The following is a 23235-nucleotide window of genomic DNA, read 5'->3' as shown; positions in this document are numbered from 1 at the left end:
GGGGTGGGCACTCGGCTGGGAAACCGGAAACGTGGGTCATTTGAATTCTGCCACCACCTAGCTCCGTGAGCTCAAGCAACCACTTGCATTTCTCTGAGGCTCAGTTCTCTTCTCCGTAAAATGGGTATTATCTTACTTGTTTTCTGTCTTTCCAGGATGGCAGGGATGGCGGGGGCTGGGGGATGTTTCTAAGCCTCAAATGAGAAGCAGAAGGAGACAGGAATGAGAACAGAGGTTGTTTGATGGGGCTGGGATGGACCGGGAAGGGGCAAAGGGAAATCTCTGGGCAGACGTGAACACTCCAAATCTTGACCGGGGTACCAGTCCTCCGGGTCCAGGTCCTCGCATCTGTCAGAACCAATCAGCGTGCACATTTAAGATCTGCACGTTCCACTACATTTAAAGTTGAGGAATAAGGTTAAAATGCTGAACAAACGAGCACTACTCTTGCCATAAGGGAAACTCTGCTGGCCTGCTGGGAACAGGACACTCTCAAGCAAATAAGTCTCACTTTGCCCTCGGATAGGAGATTATTTTGAAGTTCAGGTTCAATAGTTTCAGAAAACACACATGTTTGTGTCTAGTTCAAACTGGCTGGGTAGGTATTTAAGAAAAAAACAGTTCAATTCAGAGTTCAGTCGGAAAATAATAATATTTGGATTCGGTTTTGGGTTCAGTGAATCAGGGCAGTGTTTTCCAATTTGGGGGTCATGGTTCGGTTCAGTTCAAGTTCTTTTTTTTTTTTTAAGATTTTATTTATTTATTTGAGAGAGAGAGAGAGAATGAGAGAGCATGAAATGGGAGAACATTAGAGGGAGAAGCGTACGCCCCTCAGAACTGGGAGCCCAATTCAGGACTCAATCCCGGGATTCCAGGATCATGACCTGAGCCGAAGACAGTGGCTTAACCAACTGAGCTACCCAGGTACCCCTCAGTTCAAGTTCTTATTAGAGCAGCCCAGCGTGACGCTAGGCCTGTGAGACACAGCCAGCCTGGCCCACCAACCATTGTCTGCACACTTTCAGCCCTTCCAGATCTGCGTCAGTCAAAGGGGCCCTTTCCAGCCTCTTTCCTATGCCTTCCAAAAGAGAAACCAGAACACAAGAGAAAAAAGAAAATTGCTAAATTCTCTGGCTATAGAAAACCAAACTTAGGTCCAAGCTGGTATGCACGTGGGCGAGAGGCAGGAGTGGGTCCTCGAGATACAGCCCTATTACTCCCAGCAGACACACGGGTGGTATCAGAACTCTTTTCCTCGGATGTGGCATTACTGTTGAGAGTCGGGCTCCCAGCTTTTATTCCCAAGACTCCCAGTAGGAGCAGGCACGATGGGCAGAAGGTGGAGCTCAGAGCTACCGCTGGAGGTTTCTGGGCATAGCATTTATGTGGGATGGGATTAAATATGAAGGGAGCCTAGAGAAAAGCATTTACTCCCCACCCTGCCGCCCACCTTGCTGCCCCCTTCTCTGCAGTCTGGCTCACCCCATCCTCAACTACAGAACAATGCAGAGACACCCAGGCCTCTGCCGTCTGGCCCTGGCTCACCTCGTCGCCCACCATCCCCACCTTGCACCCTACCTCCAGGCAGCCTGGAGATTTCATGCCTCTGTGCCTCTCCACATGCTATTCCTTTTGCCCAGGAGGCCCCTCCTCCTTGTCTTCCTGAGTAACTTCTCCTGGGTGCTTCCCGGGCAGAGGTGACCACTCTGAGCACACTCCAGCTTCACTCCTGAACCCACTCCTGCCTGTCACTCTCCTCCCTCTTGATGCTTTCTCTCCCAAAGGGCTTCTCAGTCCATGATGCAAACAGTGTTCCATCTGCAGAACAGCCATGCACAGTTGTGCAGTTTACGCACTGCACAAAGGCACCCAGCTGAGGGGGCTTGTGGGGTCTGACACAAAGCAGTGCTGCTGAAAAGCTATGCTCTGGTGCATTTTTCCCTCATCACTCATCCTGCTTGCAGTGCCTTGCTGTGGAGTCTGTCAGCTGTAGGACTGGGAGCTCTCAAAGACAGAGACGGGAAAGCCAGGGCTGCTGTCTGTAACACCGGGCCTGAGCACAGCACTCAGCCTGGGTTGACAAGAATTGCTTTTCTGGATGGACCCAAGACCCTATGGATCATTTCATTTGGGTTTTCATGCGAGCTCGAGTGTTTTCCCAGCTTCTCTGTCAGAACCCGACACCATTTCATGACAAGCCGTGGAGGTAACCAGCCTCGAAAGGAAGAGGATGGTGACCTTTCTTCGGGATCTGCTTCTGCCCACGCACCTGGTCCTGCCCAGCTCAGCACACAGAAGTCATGAGCCCACCAGGCTTGGGGCTTTTGTTCTTATACTAAAGGATATTTCCAAAAACTGTCTGGGCTACTGAGGACGTAGATGAAGTTACCAAGGCCTTCTTGGTGGTGTGGTCTGCCCCCTCTCCAGCTGACATAACCTGGTCTTATCTCCCCCCAAGCCCCAGCAGCCCCAGCAGCCCCCCCTTGGCCTGGCCCACCACCGCACACCTTTCTGCTGCCTGAGCACTCGCTGACAAGTGCCCATCTCCCCCCACTTTCCAGTATGTTGCTTCCCTCACAACTCCAAGCCCTTGAGGAGCTCCTGGGCTGCTGCCCCAGCTCAGGCAACCACCACAGTACAGGTTATAATTATCTATGCCCACGACCCACAGCTGCCTACTGTTTGGGCCTCCCAGATTTGCCTTTGAAAGTCACTTCTCAACTCCCAACTTCGGAGGCATCCAGGAGACCATGGAGTGCCATGGGAAAAACACCAGTTAAAAGGACTTTCATTCAAATGTCAGCTCTTCCCTCCCCATTTGGAGACATTGGCCAGCTTGTGGAGCCTCTGTGACCCTCGTTTTCTTCTTCTGAACAATGGAGAAGACCATGCTTACCACCGATGTGGACTAAATGACATAAAGTATGAACATTGGCTGGTACCCAATTAGGATGACCAAGGTGTTCTCTACGGTTTAGCACCAAAGTCGTGCATCCTAGCAGCCTCCCAAGTGCTGAGGAAACGACACCATCAGTCACCCTCTAACCCCATTCAGGTGAGCTACTTCCTTTTCTCCTATTCTCCTATTATTCAGAGGAATGACTGAAAACCTAGAACAGCCTCTTACTTAGTACAGCCTCTGGAGTCAAGAAAAACCGGCTAGGAAGGAGATGGACTGGGCTTGTCCGACCCAGGCTAGGTCCCTCTTTGTTACACTTGCAAATCCCCTGGATTCTGCAGTCCATAACACCCTTCATCAGAGCACCCCTACGGCTCCATGCAGAGCCCGGCAGCAGCGGTGCCCTGGGGCCCCGCGTGCTGAACAGGCCCTGGCCAGTAGGCGAGGGGCACCGCAGCGCACAGCCGACCTGCACGGCATTCTCTTCTGAGAGCACCTTCCCAGCCTCTTGGCGGGGAGGAGGAAGAGGGCTGCCACTCCTCTTCGCAGGCGGCAGTCGGGGCGTGGGGGCGAACAGGCTTCTGACCCTGTGCCTGCGGACCGCAGACCCCGCCAGGCGGGAGCCGAGCGGTTGGGCGGTGCGCGCCGCCGTCCGCTGGGGCAGCAGCGACACCTGCTGGTCGGGGCCGCTGGGGCCGCGCCTTGCGGGGCCCCAGGCGGCACTTCGTCGCGGCAGCCGCCGCCGCAGCGATCCCCGCCCAGCCCCCGCGCCCTCGCCCGCCGCGGACGGCAGGCCCTGGGGCGGGCAGCCGCGGCCTCCCCCAGCCCGGAAGCGCGAGAACTGCGGGCCGGGACCCAGCGCGGGGCCTTCAGCCGCCCAGGCCCCTCCCCAACGGCCCCGTCACCCCTCGGAGCGCAGCAGATTCCCCAAGAACCGTCTTTTCCCCCAGAACACTTCCGAATGGTGAGAATCGTCCCGTTCTCTGCATCTTCATTTCGCCTCTGTTTCAGTTCCAGAGCTAATAGCTGGTTCTCTCTTCGGGGCTTCTTTCAGAAAGTACTATTTTCGCAGGGAATGAGCGTTGTGGGGAGCTGCCACCGCCTGCTCCCCGCCCCGCGGCCTCGCTCGCAACAGCAGCTACGCAGATGAGGCCGCAAGATCGCCGGCCATCGCTGCCTGCAGGGCCAAGGAGCCATACAGTAAGTAGGCTGTCCCCGATGGGATGGGCCGACGAGGAAACGGAGGCGCCGAGAAGTGGAGTGACTCTGTGCCAAGCTTTAGGCTCCCGGAAGAAGTCATATACGTTTTTGGGGATGCCATGATACCAGAGAGAAACTGAGCACAGCCCTAGATGTTTATCAGTGGGGGAACTGATGACACAAACACTCAGGGGAATACTGTGCTCACCTTAAAAAGCAGGAGGGACAGCTACACAGATACACTGCTACGTTTTGCCCACGCACACACATCATATCCATCTGTAGATGCAGGCTGCAAAACAATATACGTCCCTACTGTGAGTCAAGGTCCTACAAAACCTGAAGCAGGGTGATCTGAGGAGCATTTCATAAAAAGGGTTCTTTATAGGGCTGAGGGAATCTGCAAGGCATGCAGGGTGAGCGCATGCGCACGCTTGCTCTAAGGTAAAGGGAAGAGGCCGTGGTGGGAATGCAGAGAATTGGGGAAGCAGCCCACAGGAGCTGTGAGCCAAAGCAGAGACACCTGGCAGAGAGGTAGCTAGCCAGGGAGCGAATACCCCCGCACTCACAGAGGCAGAGAGGCACAGCAGGGAGGAGCGGCACACACCTGGAGGAGTGTTTAGGGAAGAGATCAGGCAGGTTGTGTACAGATGAAGATGTCCCAAACGATGCAAAGCAACGTCCTGAAATGTTGAGTGTTCATCTTGGGGGTGGGGGACCAGAACTGCAGGCAGTGGGGGAAATGACATGTTGACCTTTTACTTCCATGCCTTCACATTGGAATTGATAACAAGTAGCGTAGAGGAAACGTATACTCGCTGACAAGAATGCATGTATTCCATTTTGGGAACAGTCCTTAGACTTCAGTGAGCTCTGATGGAACGAGCCCCTTGGGGGAAGGAGGGTCACCTCCTACAAGAGGTCCTGCCAGGCTTCCCACTCCAACTACCTTCCGCCCTCCCTTCTCAGAGCGCCACGTGGGCTCCGGCTCACCTTGGGCTGTTCTGGACTATTCCACTTAAGCGAGGAGTGTGTATCCACGGCTAGACAGCAGCCACCTCAAAGTCCTTGCCAGCAGCCCAGAGCGGAGCACAGAGGAGGAGGGCGCGGTCATGACAGACTGATGGAATGTGCAGGGAGACCAGCACCGTGAGTCACGAATGTGGCATCCTCATCTCTCCGGTGCAGAGATGGATGGAGGCCTTGCTCATTTCCCGGGGCCGCTGTGAACTGAAGCATTCCCCCGAAAAGGCAAAAAGCACATGGAAACCCAGGGTGTCAGGAGTAACACTTGGATTCATGCACGTTTGCAAATGCTTTTCTTTTCATTATATATATATATATATTTTAAGTGTGTATAAGAAGAGTGATGGCTTCTCTTCATTTCCTGCCCTCTCTCCTTCACAGGACCATGAGACATTTCATTCAGGGTCGCTGATTCTGTTTCCGTCTGGGGGAGGCAGACCTCGGGGGAATGGGCCCCCTTTAGGAATTGATACCGGCTGGGAAATATAATCCAGTGTTTTCCAGCCATCATTTAGCAGAAAGTTGTCATCAGAGTGGTTTTCTCCCGCCCAGTTCTGCCTCCCACCGGACCCCCTCCCAGCCCCCGAAGGACCGACTTGGTGACTCTCTTCGTAGTTATGAACAAGCAAATCTGCGAAAACTTAGGAGGCCTCGGCTGAACCAAAACGTTTTTCAAAGAAACACTTTCCAGCCCAAGAAAGGTAATATCCTGGAGGGCTGCCCGCCTTCCTGCAATTAACTAGAATACCACCCAACGGCGCTTTTGTTGGCTACCATTTCCCGTGGAAATACCTCAAATGCTTTTCCTCCTGGTGGCTCAGCAACTAGACATGGAAACAGACAGCAGCCCTCAAATGGGACCTTTGTCTCTTTCCTGTTCAAGCTGCAGATGGGCAACTGGGCCCGGGGAGCCCTTCCTCTGCCGCCCACCGCAGCCCGGGCAACGTGGGCAAGGGACGAGGGGTCTGGCTCCCAGGTGGAGGGAAGGAGAGGAGGGGAAAGGAAGGAGCACAGCTTTGAGAACGGGCCAGGGCTTGAGATCCTACCAAATGGGCTTTTGACGCAGGAGGTGCTCATTACACCGTGGTCCTCACTTCTTTGGAACGTTGCCCTCTCCAGCTGCCTCACTGTCTCCTTTTTATAATAAAAATACTCCAGGAAGGGATATCATTGGAGGGTTTCCAGGAGCCTATCAGGAAGAGGAAAGGAGGTGGTGGTGTCAGGCAGAGGGGGCCAAAGAAGGCACATCAGAGGAACCAAGCCACAAAGCAGCCGGTCTAGGAGATAAGACGAAGAGTAAAAGGAGAAAAAGTGCTGGGAGAAAGGGAGATGGGCTGTGTGATTCACAGGCAGCATGGAGCCAGAGAGCTGAAACACTTTCATTTACGACCCTAGCTTGCGCTTTATTTTGCTCACTGAGTCATCTCATTCAGTATTATTTTCTCTGATCAGTTTTGGACTCAGGCAATGTATAAATTCGTTACTCTGTGTAAATTGGATGTAGTCAATTTCAACATATAATTTGGTCAGAAAGTAACAACAAAGATGCTCATTTAATCCCATTTTTTACTTCTTGGTGTGTGAAAAACAGAGCTACAAGCTGCTGAGCCTTTATGAGTGTAATGTGTTGACTTTTGTCAATTTCTGAAAAGCCACTAAATTCATAGCAAAAGAAGAAATCTTTGCTATTACAGAGCAAAACTTTGGATATTCATGTCCTTCAGATATCTTCAAGGAAAATTGTTTCTTCAAGGAACAAGGGAGGAACAATTCAAAGTAAAAATAAGATAGCCAAAGTCTGGGTATAAGAGGAAGAGACAGGAACACCTGTCAATCACCTGCCATGTTGTACAGAAGGTCAGGGTGGTGAAGGGCAGATAGTGGGGAACAGATGTGACCACGGGGACAGAGATAACAGGGGGAAAGAAACTGGAATGAGGAATTTTGAAAATAAAATTTACCTAATTTGCAATTTTTCTAAAAAACCCACCGGTGCCAAATGACCCCTTAGCAGGTGTACTTGTTTTTGCTGTTTTTTTAAAAAGATGTCACACATACAATCGAATCTTCCAGAAATGTTTCAGATGGTCTAACTTTTCTCTTTCTGAGAATTTTTTTCATTCAGTACAAAAGATTAGAGAGAATAATACCAAGCACTCATATTCACAGCACACTGAAATGGATCGTTCATTTTCTAGGGAACATAACTGCAAGGTATGAACTATGATGTTCGTGCCTGTTGGGCTTTGCTTAGAGATTTGTGACAGGGATCTGTATTTGGGCAGTTCCCAACTGTACTGGTTGGCAGAAAGTTGAAGTACTTGTATAGCAGTTGGCAAATACCCCCTCTTACCTGGGACCACAGCCCAGCACCTAAAGAGTCAGCACTTGGCAAAACCCAGGGCCCGGGGAATCTAGGTTCCTGCTCTGTCAGCGATCTGGAGCTCCCCGGAGCACCATGCCATCCCCACCTGCCTCCTCAGCCACAGCAGCCTGAACTCTATGTCAGTGGGGTTTCCATCCTGCATGGAAACCACCACCCCCCAGCCCCACTCTCAGAGGCTGTAGCTAGCTGCCCTTGCCCACTGCCAAGGATCTGGAGTTGCCCTCCCATGGCCACATGGAGGAACTGCAGGCTCCGAGGGACGGACAGTGAGAGGCAGGAGAAGTGGGCACCCATGAGGAAGGTGGAGATGATATAGGATGCCCAGATCTGTAGGGTGTAGGTCCCTCCTTCCATAGTCCCTGGTGAATTTCACCTCCTTTGAATGGAACGTGTATTAAAACTCTTTAAGCCCCAGCCCATCACTGGGATGAATAATCTTAATTTAATTAATAGAAATGAGAGTTCACACTTAGCAGTCTGGCAACAGAGCCCACGCTCTCAGCCAAGCATGCCGCCCCCAACTTCTTATCTGCCCGCAACATTGAATTTGACCTAACTAAACATGACCTTCCAAGGAACGATTTTCAATGATGTTGTCAATAATTAAAGGTATGGAATATATAGAAAGCTCAGATAATTTCGTAAGGCCTGGAAAATATTTAATTGCTGTTAGGTTAGCAGTATCTGAGAAGAGATCAGCATCATTTATGATATCACAGACATTCAGAAAGATTTTTCACTTATGGAGGCTACAAGTTACCTAATTTAGGGAGTTTAATAGGGAGATTGCTGGAAGAGCTTAATGCCATTTCCTGCATCAAATCATGGCCCAGACAGGAGCATCACTTCAAGAGGGTCGGTCACAATGAACACGAGCCCACACCAACAGTTCCTAAATGTGAACAGGTAATTTAGAAATTATCAGATGTGTTCAATGAACCATTTGTGCTACAAATGAATCAAAGAGAGTAGATGTTTTCATTTATTCTGTCATTCTGAAGAATGGCAGACTTAACGTGACTCAAGTTCTGTTTCTTTGTCTTTATAATCATCACACCATCATTGTCCATTTGAAATCTATTGTTTAAAAGCAGGAGGACAGGGTGCCTGGATAGCTCAGGGGGTTAGGCCTCTGCCTTCGGCTCCCGTCATGATCTCAGGGTCCTGGGATCGAGCCCCGCATCAGGCTCTCTGCTCACTCAGGGAGTCTGTTTCCCTCTCTCTCTGCCTGCCTCTCTGTCTACTTGCGATTTCTCTGTCAAATAGATAAATAGAATCTTTAAAAAATAATAATAATAGGGGAACCTGGGTGGCCCAGTGAGCTAAAGCCTCTGCCTTGAGCTCAGGTCATGATCTCAGGGTCCTGGGATCGAGTCCCACATCGGGCTCTCTGCTTGGCAGGGAACCTGCTTCCCTTCCTCTCTCTGCCTGCCTCTCTGCCTACTTGAGATCTCTGTCTCTGTCAAATAAATAAAATCTTTTTTAAAAAATAATAATAATAATAAATAAATAAATAAAAGCGGGACGACTCACCCAGGGGTTGGAGACATGAACGGCTCACCAAGCCTGAATGATTCTGAGTAGTTGCAAACTTCTCCAAATGAATGTGTACACTGAGTCCCCATGGTTGGAGGCCAACCTCAGAACAGGATGCTCTCCAAATTAACTTCCAGGTAGAATATAATACTTATTTCTTAGAGGAGAAGAAATTAGGGCACCTGGGTGGCTCAGTCGGTTAAGCATCTGCCTTTGGCTCAAGTCATGATCTCAGGGTCCTGGGATCAAGTCCCACATCGGGCTCCCTGCTCAGCGGGGGAGTCTACTACCTTTCTGCCCCACATGCTGGTTCTCTCTCTCTCTCTTTCAAATAAATAAAATCTTAAAAAAAAATAATGGATAAAAATTAAAACAAGCTTATGTCTATGTTACGACAATAGTAACCTAGCAATTGTTTATGACTTAAGCCAACAAAACATTTTTTCGAGGAATAGGTTATCACTGCCATGGTTTGGGATTACTTATTACTGACGCACAAGGGGATCGTGAAAAGCCGGTCTTGCTTTCTCTCGCTCATTCACAGCTGGCCCACCCTCATCGGGCGCTGAAGCCTGGTTACACCTACAGACCTCCTCAGTAGCGCGTTGGGAGACATCATCAGCCTCTTTAAGGCTATCTCTGCATGTTCGGGAAGTCCAGAGGTGGTCAAACGGGGGCTAACGTAGCCTTCCCTGGTGTCGAGGACCTAGTAGCCTCTTCTGTTGTTCTCTGTCAGCCCGGTTTCACTGCTCAGCAGCTCCTTGCAGCACAGTGGCAACTGTGCCCTGTCCTCACTTCCTGGCACAAGCTCCTAAGACCTCTTAGGACTTCCTGAGTGGTAGGGGTGATAGGCGCGTCTTCTGTTATTCATAGCAAACCCCTTTAGACCATATGTGAGTCTATGCTAATGAGGTGACTCTTGGTGGTCCCCTAGATAGCTTCAGGGTGGACAGCTGGTTGCCAGAGGACCCAGCCATGTGATTAGAGGAGTGGACCTTTCAGCCCACCCCTCACACTCCAGCAAGGGGCAGGGGCTAGAGGTTGAATGCTATCAGTTATGATAAAATCAATCACGCCAGCATAATGGAACATCCGTAAAAACTCCTAAATGACAGGATTTGGAAAGCTCCCAGATTGTGAATGCATCCACATGCTGGGAAGGTGGGGTACCCCCAACCCCTCGGGGGCAGAAGCTCCTGGGCTTGGGACCCTTCCAGATTTCACCCTACGTACCTCTTTTTCTGGCCGTCCACTAGTAGCCTTTATCATATCCCTTATAATAAACCAGTAATAGTAAGTGAAGTGCTTTCTTGAGTTGTGTGAGCCATTCTAGCAAATTGTCAAAACAGGGGGCCAGGGGAACCCCCAATGTGTAGCCAGGTGGGTCAGCAGGGCAGGTAACAGCCCTGCACTTGTGACTGGCATCAGGTGGTGGCGGTCTCATGCGACAGAGCCCTCTCACCCCACGGGATCGGATGCCGACCCCGATCGGTAGTGTCAGAGCTGAACTGAATTGCCAGACACCCAGTTGGTGTCGAGAGAACCAGGGAGAACCAAACCCATACGTTTGGTGTCCTAAGTGCTGTGAGTAAAAACAGTGGGGAAACAGAGAAGAGGGACACGTGACCTCTTTTTAAGAACACGTCTCTCTTGGGGTGCCTGGGTGGCTCAGTTGTTCAGCGTCTGCCTTCAGCTCAGGTCATGATCCCAGGGTCCTGGGATCAAGTCCTGCCTCAGGCTCCCTGCTCAGCGGGGAGCCTGCTTCTCCCTCTCTCACTCCCCCTGCTTGTGTTCCCTCTCTCGCTGTCTCTCTCTCTGTCAAATAAATAAATAAAAAGAACTCGTCTCTCACCTCCATTTCTGCTTGAGTCCCACAGGCCCAAACCGAGACAGATGGGTCTTTGATACGTGGACTCGAAAACTTCCCGCTGGAAATGTTCACTGAGAAAGTGGGAGTTATTTTGGAAAAATACAAAACAGGCTTAAAGGCTAGGCCACGTGTAGGCAGTGTGGGGCTTGTAACTTTGGATGCCTGTCCTAAGAAAGGTGGGGAATCTATTTGTGAAGTAAGTGTATTAGTCAGGATTAAGTTCAGCTGTAAGAGAAAAGCCCCGAAGTGAAGTAACAGCGGTTTGGTCCCATTTCCAGTTTCTGGGCGCGTTAAGTGACGATAATACCTACCAGGGACCAGAGGCCTGCTCTGCGCCTGTGGGGGCCCCGACACTTCACATTTCATCTTCACAGGAGATCCCCACTTTACAAGACAAGAGACTCCTGCTCAGAGAAGGTAGGTCACTTGCCCAAGGTCACCCAGCTGCTTGGTGGCAGAGGTGGCACGAATCCAAAGCTCTTCCCGCTCAGCGGCCTGCCCCTCGGGGGACAGACGTCTTCCCCTTAGCTCCCCCATCAGCATAAGGGAGGAAGGTCACCACCCAGCTAACTGTGCGGTTGACAGGGGCACGTTTTTGGAGCGTTGACTTTCAGAACATACGTGTGAAGGGTTGAAAACGCAAACTGAAATGTTTCCACACTCATCCCCCACACTGCTCTTCCTGTTAATTTTTTAAATCCCACAGAGGAACGTATTTTGGTTCACCAAGGACAACTAGTCAGCAAATCCACTCACTCAGATACAAACCAATGCCAAGGACTTCTGAGTCAAGACACTGTGGAATGAGGAAATCTGCAGGCCCTCCCCCACACTCCCTCCTACCGCCCCCTCCCCAGGCCCCTTTTCCTCCACAGAACAGTATTTTGGCTCTGAACATGGCATGAGGCTTTCTCCAGTGTCTTTCTCCATGAACCGTGATCAAGAAGTCGTGAAGAGCATGGATGATAAGGCATCTTGCTGCTGTGTGCGCTCAGGAGCTCAGAAGCCACGCTAACCAGACTCTCGAGACAACCCACAAGAGCAGAACAGCTGCCTCTCACACAGAGAAGTTCAGAGACATCAAGTCATTTGCCCCACGTCACACAGTCTGACAACATACAGAGGCAGGACTCCAAGCCAGGACTTGTGACTCTAGGAATAGAGCTTGTTCTCATTCCCAGGAAATTTCTCCTCAATGACTCCCTCTTCCCCTCCCCTTCTGTTCAGCGCAGTGGGAGTCATTGGTGACTTCCAGATTTAAGGTTCATCTGCTGGCATGGGGGTCAGGAGCGGGAACTGACGAGACGATCTGGTGTTGGTGGGTCAGAAGGGCCAGGAGACAAGAGGGAGAAGGGAAAGAGACCCACAGAGACAGAGAAACAGAGTCAGAGCCAAAGAAAAAGAGTGAGCAAGATACTTAGATACACAAGAATCTTTCCCAGGAGATCCCTGAGAAGACGTGGTTCAAAGAAGCTCCTGATCTAGCTGAGGAGTTAAGATGAGGTATGGGCAGAAACGAGGTCTAGATTACACGAAACCAAATGCATGGCAGCACCGCGGGGGATAGAGGAGGGCTGAGTGGAAGAGGACAAGCCAAAGCTGACCTTGCTGGACTTAAATGGGGCCCAGCGAGAGGATAAAGACAAGACCAGCCTGAAACAGGAGCCCGCACAGCGTTCCATGGTGTGGGTGCTGCTGTGATGACTGGAATCCCTTTGTGGACATCTCCGTCGGCCCCGGGACGCAGCATGGCGGGGAACCTCCCACGTGCTATGGCTGCAGTCGTAGGCGGTTGATCTTAGAGCTGTCTGCTTGCTCCCTCAAAGAGCAAGGGGGCTTGCTTACCCCACTCCGCACTGCAGGACTGGGTGTTGCTGAGACAGCGCCAGAACTGCCCTCCTGCTTCTTTCCAGCTCCGTGATACGGTATGTGCCCTGATCGTGTAGTTGAGGAAATGTAGAAATTAAGGTCTACAGAGCTTCTTCTGCCCTTTTCAAACGTCCCTGGGGGCCTAGACAGGTCTGCATGCCCCACACGGACTCTCAAATACAGTGAACAATCACTCTCTCTTTGATGTGCTGTGGGGAAATGTCCAGGTTGTCGGATGGATTGGCGTTTGCTGGGCTCACTTGAAAACTGTCCTCTGGCAGCAATCTCCATGTCCCGGGGCCTGAGATGGCCAAGCAGACATGAGACTGAAAAGTAGGCTGCACTGTAAAGGCCCCCAACCCTTGTCCTCACCCTAATCTCGTCTTCCGCTGTGGAGCCTGACTTGGGCATTCCTTCTCTCCCATCCATTTCAGTATTGCTGAGCAAGCGAGTTTGCACCTGAGATCACACCGAGTCCACATGATCTCAACGGAGTTTGAAATACACTGAAAAAGGCTATCAAAGCCCTGTGCACAGAGTGAATTCTGGGATGCTGTTGTACTTGTGTGCGAGGAGAACCAACCAACAGGGCTACAACATGAGTCAAAAGAAAAAAGCTTATGGACAGAGGAGAAAAACTGCAAAGACAAGGCGCTTTGCATTTTAGGCTGGCAATGTACAGACACGTTTTATATGTGCAAACCCCTACATAAAATGTTGAGCTCTAGAAGAAAGGGAATACCTCCATGTTTGAAAATACCATTTGACTACTAGGGGGCTGGGCAGCTCAGCTGATTGAGCGTCTGACATCAGCTCAGGTCCTTGATATGGGAAACAAAGGTAAAAGAGAAGTTATTACATTTCCTTACTACCTACTGCCCACTGGCAAGTCCTTGAAACAGGCAGAGTGACATTCCTCTAGGGACTCAACTGCCTCAATGTCAATACTTTGCTAAGGGCAAAAGCCAATCCTAGCCCAAACCGCTGGGCCTCCTGCTCCTGGACAGGATCCTGTAAGTCTACTTTAACAGATAAAAATTCCTTTAGAAATTTCCTTTATCTCTACGTCCCCCAAGATATGTGTTGGCAATCATCCACCAAGCATATATGGCCCACCGATATACATCTGAAGGGTCTCATGACTAAGGTTTTATTAGATGGTAATAAATGACCTTTTCCCAACAGTAGCCAGCCCCCTCAAGGTCCTGGAAACCTTGCTTCCAAATTCCTTAAGAGACTTAAACTATCCCTAACCCCCTCCCAACTTGGGGTATATAAGGGGCCACTCCTCATGACCCCAGTGCAGCTCTTTCACCCCAAAGGTCCTGTCCCTGTGCTTTCACAAAACCACCCTTTTTGCACCAAAGACGTCTCAAGAGTGCTTTCTTGGCCATCAACTTCGAACCCTAAGTCAGTGGGGAGTCTCCCTGTCCTTTTCGCTCTGCCTCTGCCCCTCCCCGTTTGTGCTTTCTCTCTCAAATAAAACCTTAAAAAGAAAAAACTACTACTACATGCCAGCAGCAGTATGTCAACCTTATATGACTTTCTAGAACAGCACTGCCCAAAAGAACTTCCTTGATGGTGGAAATATGGCTATTGAGCACTTGAAATGTGGCTAGGATGACTGAACATCATTTTATTAAATTTAATATATTCATTTTAATAGATAGCTATATATATAGCTGATGTCCATACTGGACAGTGTAGCTCTAGAACCAGCACCTTTCTGAAACTTTATTTTTCCTTGGATTTCTCTGCCTTTTTGTTAAAGTACAAAAATGGCAACTTATGGATACAGCAAGAGTCCTTGTTCTCCCCATCCTCACCCTGACTCCCCCTGCCCTTTCTACCACCCTCCCTTCAACCCAAGGTCTCTAGAGTTTTCTAGGAACAAATATTATTTCTAATAACAGAGATTTCTCACTCCAGTTATAATCACAAATCCCTCTGGGTAAAAGTCTCATACCGAAACAAATGGCCTATCCAAAGGTTTCAGAAAATTGCTTTTTAAAAACTCTTTGGAGTGGACTATGCAGGGAAATGAAGTAAGTATCGGGTTGGTTTGAGTAAGTTATCACATAAGCCCCATGAGCTTCAGGGCATGTTTTGAGAAGGCTTTTTTCACTGCTCCCAAATAACGGACAAATTGTTGACATAATGATGATCGAAGGAAGGGGTGGTCAGCAGCCTTCAGAGCAGGAAGGCCTCTGCAGGGAGGAGAATATTAATCAAGGCTTCCTGAGAGTGGGGAGCAAGCAGGAGAAAAAATCCCTTATTCCTTCAGAGATAAGGCAGCTCCTGGGTACAGTTTCAGCAGTTTCCCAAACTTCAGTGTGCATGCACGCTATGTGGGGAACCATGTTAAAATGCAGATTCCCATCCAGTGGGACCAGTGATACTAAAGCCACTGGTGCAGAGGCCACCCTTGGTGTAGTGATGCCTAAGGCCATGATGCTCCTGAAGTCCATGGAGACAGTCCACCGAGAAGAGGCAGCAGGGGGTTCCAGTGCCCTGACCCCCAGCCCCCTCTGCCTGCTGAAGGCTAAGTTCTCTTGAAATGATCATCCTGAAGCCTGTCTTCTAGGAAATCGGCCCTGCTTTATAAATGGACCTGCGGCCATAAGCAATCAACAGATCTTCGTGAAGTTACCAGACCCGTTCAAACACAGAGGACCAAAGCCCTCACAGACCAGTGTCTCTGCCAGAGAGGCAGCAGTCTGAGTTAAGGCATCTGCTCCACAAATTCGCCCTGGCTCATCAGGGTGCTGTGCTGAGCGGGGGAAAGTACTAGAAAGCCACTGTTAGCACAAATCTATGCCCTATTTTCCAGTCCTGTTTCATCAGTAATAACGCTGATATTTTCATTTACTTGTTTCCTACTCTCTCTCACTAAATTGTCTTAACTGGGGGAGAAATGGGTATAATTTGCCCTCTGGAATCACTTTCCCTCTATCAATCAAATGAGGATATGAGAGCACCTACACTTCTATGTTTTGTGAGGATTAAGTTACTACACACGGATTTAGCACTATCCCTCTCATGACGGGTGCTTACTAAATGCAAGCTGTTATTATAAGCACTTTACAGTGTTTGTTTCATGAATTAGTACAGTCTCTGCAGATGACAGTCCTTTTGACCTCCGGACCCAAGGCCTGCTTGGTATTTCCACTAGAAGCAAACAATTCATCTTTTCTCCAAAATCAGTTCCCCTCACCATCTTCTGTCAAAGAGGACTAACCCAGGGCTATCTTTCTGCTTCCATATCCAGGTCCCATCACTTTTTAATTCTACCTTCAGAAAACCCCTTGGATGCTTGTCTTCAATGCCCTCACCCTCATCACCTTGGGGTGACCCAACCTTGAGCTCCTGTAAAAACTTCTCACCAGTCTTTCTGCCTCCATCTCTCTCCTTCCCAACCCCATGACAGAAACGGCTTCCAAGTCAGGCTTTCCTGAGCACCACTGAAGAAACGCAAAACAAGGGGCACCTGGGATGCTTGGTTGGTTAAGAGTCTGCCTTCAGCTCGGGTCATGAACCCAGAATCTGAGGATCAAGCCCCGGATCAGGGTCCTTGCTCAGCAGGGAGTCTGTTCTCCCTCTGCCTGCCGCTGGCCCTGCTTGTGTGCTCACTCTCTCTCTCCAACACGTAAGTAAATAAAATCTTTAGAAAAGAAAGAAAGAAAGAAAAAGAAATGCAAAACAATTCCAAGAAGCAGTTCCAAAGATCTGTTTGTTTTTTTGTTTTTTAAAGCACCAGCAGCACTATTGGAAGTAAGTACATGCCTTCTTGGGGGATTACTTGGGAAAAGTCCACACATATGGACCCTGACATTTAAGAAACTGCCCCGCCATCAGTCATGGTACTGGAGAGCCACCTCACAGACACCATGTGAGAGATGCGGACAGACCTTCACTGCCTCGTCCACACTCGGGGAGCCCCTACTAGGGCTAGATAGTGAGGCATGAACAGCTCAGTCCATTGAGGGAGAGTGTAAAGTCTCAGGTCAGATAAACCTGTTTCTCAGGCAGCACTGGCTTTGTTTAGGTTTTCCTTTACATATTTGCTGTGATTCTGTCATCAAGGAAAAAATCATTGCTTCTATTTCTTCATTACCTGCTAGGGATTTTAGGCTCTAGCATGATTTTGGAATTCATCGAGTTCAAAATAAAGACTTCCAAAGAAGCAAATTCGCTTGAAAATAGCTGTGACGCTTGAGAATGAACATGTTCTATTTCTCAGATTTGAAGGTTGGAAAGTCTTAACCCAGTGGTTGGGTCCTTGGTTTAAAACAATCCCTCCACTTCACCACCAGATGGCACTTGAGTCATGGTATGCTGAGACAGCTGGGTGGAGTTTGGGGCCACACCCCTATGGGCCCAAGAGAGGCTATTTGACAGGTGTGTGGGCCTAACAAGCCCCTCGCTCCAGAACTGATTATTAAGGGCAAAAACAAAATACTTGATTATTGTCAAAGCAATAGCAGAAAACCAAACAGGTGACTTGGAAGTTAATTTCACGTAAGAGTCTATGTGATTCTCCCTAGTCCCGCCCTCCAGTTCCAGCCCCTCGCCCCATGAAAATGGCAGCTACTGTAGACTGACCACCCCCAAATCCCCCTGGCTTAGCATCTGGTCCCCATCTGCAGGCTCACTGCTGCTAAGAACCCCACCTTCCCTATGAGCGCAATTCTCCACGGTGCTATCCTGTAAGTATTCAGAAGCCATTCATTCATACAGGCTCTTTTAGACTCACTAAGCGGAAAGGAACTGGCTCACTGCTGGGCCTCAGTTCTCATAACCAAATACCATATTAAAACATGGCTGCCATCCCCTTTCTTGTTCCTCTACCAGATTTTATGAACCAATTCTGAACTTTGAAGGGCAGACACTGGACACTTCCACAGATGTTAAAAACTTACAGATTCCTCAAGCAAGCAAATCCTTAATCTGGACAAGTTTTCTTGACATCTCCTTCCTCAAGTAAAGAATTTTAAACTTAAAACTATAGTTGGCAGACCTAGCCTTTTTTGTTGGGGAGTAGGGAGTTCTCCTTGGAAGTAATGAAGTAACCATTACCCACATATTTTGAACAGTTCTACTGTCAAATATTAAGTTTCAGGGATGCCTGGGTGGCTCAGTTGGTTAAGCGCCTGCCTTCAGCTCAGGTCAGGATCCCAGGGTCCTTGCTCAGCAGGGAGCACGCTTCTCCCTCTGCCTGTCACTCCCCTCTGCTTATGCTGACAAATCAATAAAATCTTTAAAAAAAGAAAAAAAAAAGAAAAAGAAAGAAAGAAAGAAAAGAAAATTAAGTTTCCCTGCAAGGGCTATTCTGGAAGCAGAGAGTATATTACATGTTTAATCTTCCAATTAACCCATAATGTGCCTCCTAGAGGCAAGCCATATGATCACTTCTATTGTGACTATTTATGAAAGGTGCATTATTCAAATTATTCAAAAAGATGGATTTCTTTAAACCTTGTTTATGTCAGTGTTCAGGGAGAAGAATCTCAAGTTTATCAGATACAGTAATATTAGGGGTTGTTTTAAAACAAACAAGTGCCCTTGGATTCATTGTGTGTGAGATTTCAGATCCCATGGTGGCTGGCAACAGTGGAAAAACAAGGCCTACATTTGGTCTGAACACCAATTTCACTATTTGGGCAACCCACTCCCCTCATGAGAGTTCAGTCACCCCATCTGCAAAGGAGATTTTTACTGCACTAATTGCTGTTGTGCTCACCTCTCTATTATCAAGATACGAAGAAGAATAAAAAACAACAAAATCTAGTCACTTGTGCTGCTATTTAAGTTGAAAAGCCTCAGAATCCAAGAATGAGAGTAAGGACAGGACGGTGCCACATCGCACACCCAGGACACAGCCACCACCAAACCTCTCTCTCAGCACCACACTTCTGATCAAAGACCAAGAGGGCTGTCGATACCCTGAGCAGATATTCCGTATATCCAGCCAGTTTAATCTAAACTGGCAGTTCTCATTTTGTGGGCATCTTGAAATTCCTTTACACTTTTAAAAACTGAAGACCCCAAAAATCTTTTATGTGAGTCATATCTATCACACTCTCTGATTTTTTTTTTTTTAAGATTTCATTTATTTATTTGACAGAGAGAGATCACAAGTAGACAGAGAGGCAGGCAGAGAGAGAGAGAGGGAAGCAGGCTCGCTGCTGAGCAAAGAGCCCGAAGTGGGACTTGATCCCAGGACCCTGAGATCATGACCTGAGCCGAAGGCAGCGGCTTTAACCCACTGAGCCACCCAGGCACCCACACTCTCTGATTTCTAACTACATTAGGAAGTTACAGTAAGTAAAACAGTATGGTGTTGGCATAAAAACAGACACAAAGATCCACGGAACAGAACAGAGAGCACAGAAATAAACCCATGCATATGCGGCCAATTAATTTACAACAAAGGAGCCAAGAATATATACTGGGGAAAGAACAGTAGCAACAAATGGTGCTGGGAGAACTGGACAGCCATAGGCAAAAGAATGAAAGTGGACCCTTGACTTATACCACACATAAAAATTAACTCAAAGTGGATTAAAGACTTAAACGTAAGCCCTGTAACCATACAACTCCTAGAAGAAACACAGACAAGTAAGCTCCCTGACGTAGGTCTTGGTGATGTTTTTTTTAATATGACGCCAAAAGCAACAAAAGCAAAAATACACAAGTGGGGCTACATCAAACCTAAAATCTTCTGCCCAGCAAATGAAACCAACAGCAAAATGAAAAAGCAAGCTACTGGATGGGAGAAAACATTCACAAATCATGTATCTGGTAAAGGAGTAATATCTAAAATAAATAAAGAACTCATACAACCCAACAGGAAAAAAATTTTGATTAAAAATGGGCAGAGGCCCTAAACAGACATTTTTCCAAAGACATACAGATGGCCAAAGGGCACATGAAAAGATGCTCATCATCATTAATCATCAGGGAAATGCAAATCAAAACTGCAATAAGACATCACCTCGCACCTGTCAGAATAGCCAGTTATCAAAAATACAAGAAATATTAAGTGTTGGTGAAGAAGTGGAGAAAAGGGAACCCCCATGCACTGTTTGTGAGAATGTAAACTGGTGCAACCACTATAAAAAACAGTATGGAGCCTCATCAAAAAAATTAAAAATAGAACTACCATATGATTCAGCACTTCCACTTCTGGGTATTTATTCAAAGAAAATGAAAACACTAACTCCAAAAGACATCTGCATATTCACTGCACCATTATTTACAATAGCCAAGATGTGGAAACCCAGATAATCTACCAATGAATTCTTTTTATCTAACAAGAATGTGATACACACATACATACACACACACACATAGAGTATTATTCAGCATAAAAAAGAATGTTCCCTACTTGAGTACTCTCAATCTACGAGTAGTGGCTCCTCTCTGCATCTGCTAGCCCTATGTTTCTTTTAAAGTTGTCTTTGCCCATCTTTGTGGTTAACCTCCTATTACTAGTTAGTAATTCTTCATATTAAATTTCCCTGCTCAAATTACTAGTATGGTTTCTTTCTCTTTTACCTTTTTTTTTTTTAAAGATTTTATTATTTGACAGAGAGAGACACAGTGAGAGGGAACACAAGCAGAGGGAGTGGGAGAGGGAGAAGCAGGCTTCCTGCTGAGCAGGGAGCCCGATGTAGGGCTCAATCCCAGGACCCTGGGATCATGACCTGAGCTGAAAGCAGATGCTTAGCGACTGAGCCACCCAGGCACCCCATGGTTTCTTTCTCTTGAATGGATCCTGAACCCGAAATGATACCATCATCATCTGTAAAATGTAAAAGAGAAAGCGTATTTCCTAAATCACTAAGAAAATTAAAGCCCAGGACATTACAGTCCATTTAGGAAATGAGAGGATATCAGTGAGAAAGCATAAAACATGATCACAGAAGACCAAAGTCAGTAATTAACATAAAAGCAAATGGATTAGTCCCCCCTATTAAATTGCAAAAATTCTCCAAATGGGATGAAATATAAAATCCAACAAAACATCCTATTTAGAGACAGTAAACTATTATATATATAGAAATTTTTAAGATTTTATTTTATTTATTTATTTGACAGAGAGAGATCACAAGTAGATAGAGAGGCAGGCAGAGAGAGAGAGGGAAGTAGGCTCCCTGCTGAGCAGAGAGCCCAATGTGGGACTTGATCCCGGGACCCCAAGATCATGACCTGAGCTGAAGGCAGCGGCTTAACCCACTGAGCCACCCAGGCGCCCCATATATATATAGAAATTTTTAAAAAGACAACTTATCCGATATAAATAACAAAAAAAGAATATTCCAATCTCAAAGAGGTAAATTTCAAAGCAAAAGTATAAAGGAGAAAAAGAGTAACTTTATAGACTAGCAAGTCTTTTATGAATGACCCCAACAGACACAAGAATTTACATACTAAACAACAGTATCAAAATGTATGAAACAAAAGCTTGAAAGACAAACAAGCTGAAATTGAGAAAAAGATCTAGAAGATTTTAAGACACTTATACAAGATAAAATAAAGTTTTAATAATATAATTAGAGTGGTTGAATGCTGTTCGTTCACCTCTGTCGCATACAAACTGCATAAAGCTTCACTTAAAACATCCATAGAACTGTTTTTAAAATGCTGGGCCCCAAAACCTCAATTTTTTTTGAAAGATTTCATTTATTTATTTGACAGAGAGATAGACAGCACAAGTAGGCAGAGCAGCACACAGAGAGGGAAAAGCAGTCTCCCTGCTGAACAGGGAGCCTGATGCAGGACTCAGTCAGGACCCGAGCCGAAGGCAGCCGCTTAACCGACTGGGCCACCCAGGAGCCCACAAAACCTCAATTCTAAAAAGCAGAAACTACATAAGTCATATTTCCTTGCTACAAGGTAAAAATGCTACAAGTAGCAACAATTAAAAAAAAAAAAAAAGCCAACCACACAGAAATTTTTAAATATTCTTATTTAACCAAAAATTTAAGACAAAATAATAAACTACTTAGAAAACAAGACACAACAGTGTAGCTGGGATATTTGAAATTAGAGATAATCAAAACCCTTCATTTGTATACAAATAAGAACAAAAACATCAGATTCAAACAGGGCAAGAAACTACAGAAAACAAAAGAAATACACATAAAATGAAAAATTAATATATTTTAAAACAAATGACAATTGATAAATCCAAACACCAGGATTTTTTCTGAAAGGAAAAAACACTACCTTTAGCAAGTCAAATCGAGGGAAAAAAAAGAGGAAATCGTAAAACTAAGGTCAATTTCTTATAACTTATAAGTAACAGACTTAACATAAGAGATTTTTTACTCTATTAAAATCCTCTGCAAATAAATGTCTTAAATTTCAACCAAATTAAGTTTCCTGGAAAAGTATAAATTACTTAAATTTAGCAAATAACAAACACAAAAGGAGAAATACATTTTAAAACAAATTTTTTAAAACAAAATTTTAAAATCAAATTTAAAGATACTTCAATTTAAAAAGAGGTAACATAGTCACAGAAGAAACTGTTAGCAAGAAATTACTTCCCAAAAAGGCTCTCAGATCAGAAGTTTCTTAAGCGCAATCCTTCAATCTTCAATGGAACAAATCACTCCAATAACATAACTGCTTGATACAAAGAAAAATATACGTAATTATCCTATTCGTCTTACACAGCTAGCAAAATTCCCATGTCAAAAATTGGACTAGGGCGCCTAGGTGACTCGGCTGGGTGAGCATACAACTCTTTTTTTTTTTTTTAATATTTTATTTATTTGACAGAGAGAAATCACAACTAGGCAGAGAGGCAGGCAGAGAGAGAGGAGGAAGCAGGCTCCCTGCGGAGCAGAAAGCCCGATGCGGGGCTGGACCCCAGGACCCTGGGATCATGACCTGAGCCAAAGGCAGAGGCTTTAACCCACTGAGCCACCCAGGCACCCCAAGCATACAACTTTTGATCTCAGCTCAGGTCTTGACCTCAGGGTTGTGAGTTCAGCCCTATGTTTGGGCTCCACCCTAGATGTGGAGCCTACTTTTTGAAAAAAAAAAGGACAACAGCCCAAGAGACTAAATTCACTTAGTAAAAATACAATTTTCCTAAATAATCTATTAGCAAATCAAATTCTACGGGGCCAATAGGGCAGTCACATTTTAGGAGAAATGTACTGTAGGACATTATACTTCACAACTAATTTTCCCAGAAAAGTAGATGTGAAAATAAGGAGGATAAAATGGTTGGACAGCCTAAGTCTACACCTGCTGTTAGGTATTTTTTTCTTTGGAGACTGCATTTTCTTATCTCAGTGTTACTTCTAATATTTCAAAGAGATCTCACTCATGCTGGTGGGGTTTTTTTGGCTCTTTATCGTAATTTCTGTCCCAAAGTTACTGAGACTTAAACATGCTTTCCAACACTAGTTTTAACACAATCACTTAGTGAAT

General features: G+C 46.8%; 1 long non-coding RNA gene across 3 annotated transcripts; it reads left to right on the top strand.

Moving 5' to 3' along the window:
* The first annotated feature begins 3650 nt into the window (after positions 1-3650).
* Positions 3651-11866, top strand: LOC123941265. Of its 3 annotated transcripts, none has more exons than XR_006818246.1 (5): positions 3651-3863; positions 3972-4099; positions 5507-5826; positions 11196-11334; positions 11624-11866. It is a non-coding gene; the product is annotated as an uncharacterized LOC123941265 (long non-coding RNA). The 3 variants fall into 3 exon arrangements; XR_006818245.1 differs by having other exon boundaries at positions 3954-4099; XR_006818247.1 differs by lacking the exons at positions 11196-11334; positions 11624-11866 and adding an exon at positions 9592-10763 and having other exon boundaries at positions 3954-4099.
* The last annotated feature ends 11369 nt before the right edge of the window (positions 11867-23235 follow it).

Source organism: Meles meles, chromosome 5 (genome assembly GCF_922984935.1).
Source record: "Meles meles chromosome 5, mMelMel3.1 paternal haplotype, whole genome shotgun sequence".
NCBI lineage: Eukaryota > Metazoa > Chordata > Mammalia > Carnivora > Mustelidae > Meles > Meles meles.
This window is presented reverse-complemented; position numbering and strand designations above follow the sequence as displayed.